The sequence below is a fragment of the Phaethon aethereus genome (assembly GCF_964289735.1).
Source record: "Phaethon aethereus genome assembly, chromosome: 2".
Lineage (NCBI taxonomy): Eukaryota > Metazoa > Chordata > Aves > Phaethontiformes > Phaethontidae > Phaethon > Phaethon aethereus.
Genome location: NC_138582.1, coordinates 39,727,551 through 39,736,563, shown reverse-complemented (window position 1 = coordinate 39,736,563; position 9,013 = coordinate 39,727,551).

Sequence of the window (9,013 nt, the reverse complement as noted above, 5' to 3'; positions counted from 1 at the left end):
CCCTTTGATTAGCTTGTTCAGCTGGGTGTTATTAGTGTTGACATCACCGTAGCACAATATTAAAAAATAAAACAAAAAATAGATCCTGCCCAAAGAGTGAAAAAACAGTACACACTACCCCTGTATACACCCTTTCTCAGTGTATGTATTCTCTCATCTCATCAGGCTACCATAGTTTACTCATATCCTCATGCTTTACTTGTGTTGGGTCTTCTTTTCTAGACTGTTATTCATTCACCTGTGAAAAGTCACCAGCTAGCAAGAGCTCTTGTTTCAGTCTCCTCACCTGCCGCCTTTTTCTTGTCACTTCTGGTCAGTCACCAAGATAAATTCCAACATCCTTGCTAATGTTCTTACCACCTTTTTGGCAGAACAAGGCACAGAAATTAGTGATAATAGTAATCACACTAGGCAAGTTTTGGGGAAAGGAAGCAGGGCCACCTAAAGCCAGTTGCCCAGGTCCATGACCAGATGGCTTTTGAATATCTCCAAGGATGGAGACTCCACAACTTCCCCGGGCAACTTGTGCCAGTGCTCGGTCACCCTCACAGTGAAAAAGTGTTTAGAGGGAACCTCCCGTGTTTCAGTTTGTGCCATTGTCTCTTGTCCTGGTGCTGGGCACCGCTGAGAAGAGCCTGGCTCTGTCCTTTTTGCACCGTCCTGTCACGTATTTATGTACGTTGATAAGATCCCCTGTGACCCTTCTCATCTCTGGCCTGAACAGTCCCAGCTCTCTCAGCCTTGCCTCATGTGAGAGATGCTCCAGTCCTTTCATCATCCTTGTGGCCCTTTGCTGGACTCTCTCCAGTATGACCATGTCTCTCTTGTACTGGGGGGCCCTGATCTGGACCCAGCACTCCAGGTGTGGCCTCACCAGTGCTGAGTAGAGGGCAAAACCTGCTGGTTTTACTAAAGCACATCAGCAAGATCATTTATTTCAGTCCCCAAGTTCCGCTGAGTAAAATCATTGGAAGAAAGAGTCAGAAGCTGTAGGTTCTCCATGAAGGTCAGGAGTGTTCTGACTACTTTATCTCCTACATGCTTTGATGATGTCAATATTAACACCATCAGATTCAACAAACTAAGAAAACAATTCAGCTTTTAAATATTGTCTTTCCTTGCCTTGGAAGCCAAAAATTCACACCACTGTTGAGCAATGATGCCAGTCCTTTCATGCATGTATGTCTTTCAGCTCGAAGCTCTTAGTTTCTGAACTTTGCTATGAGCCAGGAAAAGGAGGGATAGGTGGTAGGAAAGGCGGGAGTAACCCAGAGTTCTTCAACCCTTAGCTCTGTGTAACTGGAGGCTTCTGAAGCAACTCTGGACCTCCTGCTCTCTGGGCCATGTTTCAAATTCTTTATAGACTGATATGCAACTTTGCATTTGCAGACATGTTCTGATTTGTCTGTTTGGAAATGCATGCAACATATAAATGAAAGTGTAAGTAAAACTTTTTAGATACAAGGTCCTTTGGGACTAGGACTGTCTATTAGTTTTGCATTGCCTGCCACGGTGGGGCTGTGGCGCACTATTAGGTGTTACAATACAACAAAAAAATTAATGAGAAGAGCAAACAGGTATTAAATTATTTGTTTCATTCTTCTAAATTATATAGCTGATCTGACAAAAGAGTTATGACAATTCATTAAAGTTTGAGTCTTTAGAGATTCGTTAGAATATAGGATTAGGCTATAGAATCCCCAAATTATTTTTTTCCTAAAGGAAAAAACTAGATTTGTAGAGACTGTGTTCCATTTCCTTCAAACAGAACAAGGGTGCTCACAAGAAAAGCAACACAGGTTACAGAGCACTGTTAGCTCAACTCACCAGAGGGAGCTGTATTCACACAGAAGTGTAGGTCCAGGTTTGTGACAGGATTGCCGAACAGTGTTGTTTTTCTTGATAATAGGATGTATATAAGTACAGAGGATTTGGGTAACCTCAAAGTGATTTTATTTTCTTCCTTTTATGTTTTTTCCCCTTCTTAGATTAAAAAGTGTACTTCTTGGTTTGTTTTGCAAGAATGATAAAGTCATTTCAAAGATTGAGATCAAGAAAGTTGATTGAATAATTTGGTTTATTGTGCTCATACAACATAATACAATTAGCTCTACCTACTCTGTTGTTAATGTCCTTGGAAAGCATATTTTGACTATGCAATTTTGACTTCTCATAACCATGAAAAACACTCACATTTTAGGTTGAAATGTGCCTTGCCTTGTCCCCATCCAAAGTTGAAATATGAGGGAATGTTTGAAATTAAGGAAAATACCTAAGAATAAGAGAAATGTTAAATTCACATGCTTCACATTAAAAAGCATCCACTTAATTTTTTTTATCAGCCATCACATTGTTGCTTCCTTTTACATAAATAGTGTTTTTATATGATTGTAATCAATTACACTTGGGTATTTTTTTTTTAAATACTGATTTATAGTTCCAGTCTTGCAATAGAATCCAAGCACAAACACACTGACTCTTGCCAAAGCAGACTTTACTGGGTTATAAGGCTCCATTAATCCTTTTGCAGGACTTGAGTCTACATAAAATTTTATGGGGTGTCTGTGACAAGATTTAGGTAGCAGGATGCTGTAGAGAGGTCCCTGTGGGAGGAGGTCAGGGACTGGATACAGCTGGCTCCACAGACAGCTGGCTCCACCCACCACAGGACACAGATAAGCCCATCAGTCAAGCTGGTGGCACCTCTGGGAAAACATATTTAAGAAAGAGCAAAATACTGCACGTCAGTGACGAGTGGGGAAAAAGTGTGAGAAACGACTCTGCAACACCGGTGTCAGTGTGGTGGTGATGAATTTCCCCCCCACACCTCATCTTGTACCTGGGCCGCTCTAAGTTGCCTGACAAGCCTTGGCCTACAACCAACGGGTTTGGTGGTTGAGAACTCCTCAACCGTACCAAGCACTCTTGTGTAGCCAAGGAGGAGAATGGCACTGAGTGTATCAGGGACGCGACTGCCTAAACAAGGTACGAAACAAGAAGAGAACTGATCAATTATCTCCAGACAATCCTGGCAGCGGTACCGTTAAAACTTGAGAAAATCACCTGACTGGATTATGGAAACTCCCTGATGCCTAAAGTCAATCATCTCCCAGTCCTATAAATAGTGGTCCCAAGTGAGACCCTTTGAGCTCTCCTGGACCACAGTGGGCTGCGACCAGCACCTCCCTCTGAGTGGGACACCTCTCAGAGTCCATGAACCCTGAAGTTCGTGATCAACTCAGAGGCTCAACTGTGCACCCGTTGAGTGATGCAAAGCATTCAATGGGAGTATTTGACTGACTTTGAGGGGGATATTTAACAGGTACCTTTGAACATATCTATCTCTTTTCTCTACATCTCTTCATGTGTCTCTATCTCTACACCTATATGCATGTGTGGTTAGGGAATCTTAGTAAGTTTAGGTTGATTATGCTGCTAAGTTTTATAGGATTTGATACTGTGATTTATCTCAATAGCGTTAGTGAATTTGATTGCTGTTATTTTGTATTAGATAAATTGCCATCTTAAAGCTACGCCAAGCACAAAATATATCACCACACCATAATCCCCAATAGCTTATCCCTTTAGTCATAAACCGTTGACCAAGTCTGGGACTAGAAGTGGATTCAGCCACACCAAGACTCCTCTCAGAGAAGGAATTTAGAAAGCAAGGGGGTCCACTCTGAACCTTGTGACTCAATAGGAGGGCATTCCTTTACTTTCTTTACCTAACCTTAGTCATAAACTGTTGACCAAGTCTGGGACTAAGGGTGGATATTGGTCCACTCTGAACTTGTGACTCAACGGGAAGATCTTCTCACTTTCTTTCCTTTTTCCCAATCCTTAGACATAAACCATTGACCAAGTCTGGGAGTAGGGGTGGATTTCAGTCCAGTCTGAACCTCATGACTCAACAGGAGGGTTTCCCCTACTTTCTGTCCCCAGTATACACAAACCACATTAACCCAATTCAATCCACAGGTAAATCATTCCAATTTATTTCTCTCTGTATACCTTTTCCATGTTGAGTAAGTAAGAGAGTGGACCTTGCCATCGAATACTGTTAAGTCATGCTTTTTACAAGTTTGTATTACAGAATCACAGAATCACAGAATCATAAGGTTGGAAGGGACCTTCAAGATCATCAAGTCCAACTGTTAACCCAATGCCACCATGCCCAATAAACCATGTCCCAAAGTGCCACATCCACATGTTTTTTGAACACTTCCACTGATGGTGACTCCACCACCTCCCTGGGCAGCCTGTTCCAATGCTTGACCGCTCTCTCGGTGATGAAATTTTTCCTAATATCCAATGTAAACCTCCCCTGGCATAACTTGAGGCCATTTCCTCTGTCCTATCACTAGTTACTTGGAAGAAGAGACCAACGCCCACATCGCCACAACCCCCTTTCAGGTAGTTGTAGAGAGCGATAAGGTCTCCCCTCAGCCTCCTCTTCTCCAGACTGGACAACTCCAGTTCCCTCAGCTGCTCCCCATAAGACTTGTTCTCCAGACCCCTCACCAGCTTCGTTGCCCTTCTTTGGACATGCTCAAGCAGCTCAGCATCCTTCTTGTAGTGAGGAGCCCAAAACTGAACACAGTATTCAAGGTGCGGCCTCACCAGTGCCGAGTACAGAGCTACAATCACTTCCCTAGTCCTGCTGGGCACACTATTTCTGATACAGGCCAGGACGCTGTTGGCCTTTTTGTGCACATGGGAACACTGCCGGCTCATATTCAGCTGGCTGTCAACCAGCACCCCCAGGTCCTTTTCCGCCGGTCAGCTCTCCAGCCACTCCTCCCCAAGCCTGTAGCGTTGCATGGGGTTGTTGTGACCGAAGTGCAGGACCCGGCACTTGGCCTTGTTAAACCTCATACAGTTGACCTGTGCCCATCGATCCAGCCTGTCCAGATCCCTCTGTAGAGTCCTCCTACCTTCCAGCAGATCAACACACCCACCCAACTTGGTGTCATCTGCAAACTTACTGAGGGAGCACTTGATTCCCTCATCCAGATCATCAATAAAGATATTGAACAAGACCGGGCCCAGAACCGAGCCCTGGGGAACACCGCTTGTGACCGGCCGCCAGCCGGATTTAACGCCATTCACCGTAACTCTCTGGGCTCGGCCATCCAGCCAGTTCTTTACCCAGTGAAGAGTAAACCTGTCTAAGCCACGAGCTGCCAGTTTCTCCAGGAGAATGCAGTGGGAGATGCTGTCAAAGGCTTTACTAAAGTCCAGGTAGACAACAGCCTTTCCCTCATCTGCTAGGTGGGTCACCTGGTCATAGAAGGAGATCAAGTTGGTCAAGCAGGACCTGCCATTCATGAAGCCATGCTGGCTGGGCCTGATCCCTTGGTTGTCCTGCACATGCCCTGTGAGCACCATCAAGATGAACTGCTCCATGGTCTTCCCCGGTATGGAGGTCAGGCTGACAGGCCTGTAGTTCCCAGGATCCTCCTTCCAGCCTTTCTTGTAGACAGGCGTCACATTGACAAGCCTCCAGTTATCTGGGACCTCCCCTGTTAACCAGGACTGCTGATAAATGATGGAGAGTGGCTTGGCAAGCTCTTCCGCCAGCTTTCTTGGTACTCTTGGGTGGATTAAAATCATTCGCTTTCTGATATCTTTGGCGGTGATGTTTTAAGTGGCCTAAATTGTTCATTTGCGACAGTCAGAGAAGAAGAAGGAGGAGAAGGAGGTGGTCCAGGCGCTGGAGCAGAGATTCCCCTGCAGCCTGTGGAGAGGACCATGGTGGTCCATGGTGGAGCAGGTATTTTGCTGCAGCCCATCCATCCCATGCCAGAGAAGGTGGATATTTCCTAAAGGAACTGTGGTCCATGGAGAAGAGTCCACAGAAGAGCAGGTTCTCCTGACAGGAAACGTGGCTTATGGAGGACTCCCACTGAGCAATTCATGAAGGACTGCAACCTGTGGGAAGGACCCATGCTGGAGCAGGAGAAAAGTGTGAGGAAGAAGGAGCGGCAGAGAGGAGCTGTTATGAACTCACCACAACTCACCATTCCCCGCCTGCCCTGTGCCACTCAGGGGTGTTGGGTAGACCAGTTGGGAATGGAGTAAATTTGAGCCTGGAAACAGGGCGGTGAGGGGGAGGTGTTGTTTTAATTTTTGTCTTTGTTTCTCACCATCCAAATCTATTTTAATTGGCAATGAATTAAATTACTTTTCCCCAAGTTGAGTCTGTTTTGCTCATGACAGTAATTGGTAAGTGATCTCCCTGTCTTTATCTCAATCTATGAGCTTTCATCTTATTTTCTCTTCCTGTTCTGTTGAGGAGGGAGATTGAGAGAGTGGCTTGGTAGGGGTCTGGCAGCAAGTCAAGGTCAACCCACTACAAAAACATATTATTTGGAATTCGTTGATCAATTTTTCAGTTCAAAAGGTGAAATATTTGGTTCCAAGGATGACATACCAAGAGCAATTGGTTTGTTAAGCCTCTGGCATTTACAGTCTTCTCTATTCCAAATGGCTCTCCAGACTTTTTCATGGTATAAATTAGAGAAGAAGCTCCATCAGAGTAAGAGAAGACACCCTACATCTTCTGTTTTGATATAAAAATTTACAAGAACGCAGAAGGAGTCCTAAAGGGACTTCTTCAGTTAATCCTGTTCCGGAATAGACTATATAGTAAACCTAATGCATGACTGGTCTCAAAGAAGTGAACTTTAGAGCAAGACTGTTGTATCTTTAAACAAATTTAATACCTTTGCATGGGAAAAAAGACAAACTGAAGACCCCATCAAGAGTAAAGCACAGAAAAACAACTGACTAAATACAGAGTCATTCCATATTTTTTGGTGTCTTTAACTCTCAGATATATCAGTCTTTAGGCTCATGAATGTTTTATTTGTTCTTTCATACATCTTCCTGAGAGATAACCAATTGGATACTGGACAAACAAACAAAAGGAGTAATCAGACTCCACTGACCTCTTTAACCTTGATTGTGAAGGATGAAAAGCAGCAGCTGCTTTCTGTGGAACAAGGCTTCTGGTGGCAATTGCTTCTTTCCTTTTGCCTTATGTTGGTATAAAGACATCAAGATACTGAACTGATGATGTTGTGAATTTATACATGCCAAACTGTGTTCCACCACTTTTTGAAGCAGGTATGTTATTTGAATCGCTTTGCTTTATTTTTCAGCACAAATCCAAATGAATTATGGACATAGTAGGAAAAAAGACATGTTATTACAACCCCTGTATAAGATAGTTAATCCTGGATAGTATAAAATTTGTGCAGAAACTGCTGAAGTTATCTGGCATCCCATCCTCTTAGGAGATGGGGAATTGTTATCAGAATTTGGATTGTCTTTTAATATATTTTACTGTCTTTCAAGGAAGGAAACAATATTTTCTTGACTCTGTTCTACTGGTACGGAAATGCATAGCTTGAAAATAGGATTCTAATGTACCTTCAGCCATCAGGAAGGTATCTAGTACTAAAATTGTAACTGTTGTATCTTCCTTAATAAAGAGAGCATAACTTTTTCTAGAGACGTGTCATCTCATTGTACTTCTAGTATTTTATAGGACTGCTTTAAATAAGAAAGAATTTTGAGTAGCTAGTCCTTCAAGGTGATTAATCACTAGAAGACTGAATAGGCTAATGAGTTTGAATTTCCATAGCTGACGAGGTTATTAAAATTATTTAATGAGAAAGTACAAATTACATGACTTTTTAGTTTTTCAGAATAAAAGCCATCATAACTTTAATTTTGTCTTATGCTTCAGGGTTGCCATGTAGCTAATCAGGATTACGTAATGGAATTTTTAAATAATGATGTATATCTGTGACTTCACATGGTTGCCCACCATTATCTCGTACATTAACAGGCTTGATGCACCTTGCATGATTCCAGTGTGATCAGGATAGATCCGAGGATTATGTTAAATATGCTCTGGGCATACTATTATTAACAAGTAGCATTGAAACTACTGCAGGTGGTAAAGTAATATCTAGATGCTTATATATAATTTCATTCTTAATTGTTAATTTAAAAACAAAAGTTCAGTCCATTTAGTTGATGGCTTGCGTATGACACAAATTTTCAAATCACAAGACCCTAAATTTTGTGTTAGCTTGTCAGAAAAAGAAAGCATCAAAGTAAATATGAATAAATATGAATAAATTTAGGTGTTTTAGTAAATCAAATACTATGTGCCAGAATTACTCAGTGGATTGTATTTCCGTGTGTACTTACATGGTATTTTATTTTCTTTTTGTTATTGAACAAAGCTGAAGAGCTTAAAAGTGTTACATGGCTGGTTCTGAACCAAAATGTGGCCTAGTAAATAATATATGAATAATGGCAAGATAGTGTTTCTAGCTCAGCAGTGAGAAGGGTGAAATAACAGAGTGCGTAGTCTTGTCTAAAAAAACAGGTTCTCAGAAATTTTTCTTATGGCTGGGGTTACAGCTCACTTTTAGGCTTTTTCTGTCATCACTTCTCAACATTTGGAGAAGGGTGAAACATACAAAGAAATAAAGAGGTTGTGATAAGAGTTTTGTTGCAGCAAGTCTGCCATCAAAAAGCTGCAGCTTTCTCTTACGAATGACAGGTATATGTATCTAGTGTTTTAAATTACAGTTTATATAGGTTTCTTCATGTCACTGCCTAGCATTAGCTAGGTCTGGTTTAAAAATATTTGGTTCTTCAAATCCAGAAGGATGAACTATGAACTGTAAGGAGGTAGTGGAGCCATTCAGTGGAGAATCACTTGTTTGTCTGCTTTGCCTCTGTGATAAAAGAAGGAATGAACAATAGATCTGAAGCGGACTAAATCTATGAGCCTATGCTTAGCTTTTATTTGCACTGTATTGTAAGGGGACCTTGTTAAATGTATTACAAACTCATGAATTCAGCCCGAAGTCTTGTATCTCAAATAGAAACGGATTGATGTCAGTATTTCCCATGCATAAGTTTGCAACAAATGGTTACCTTTATAATACTGAGGTCAATTCTTGGTATCTAGTCTCCTAGCCTAGGT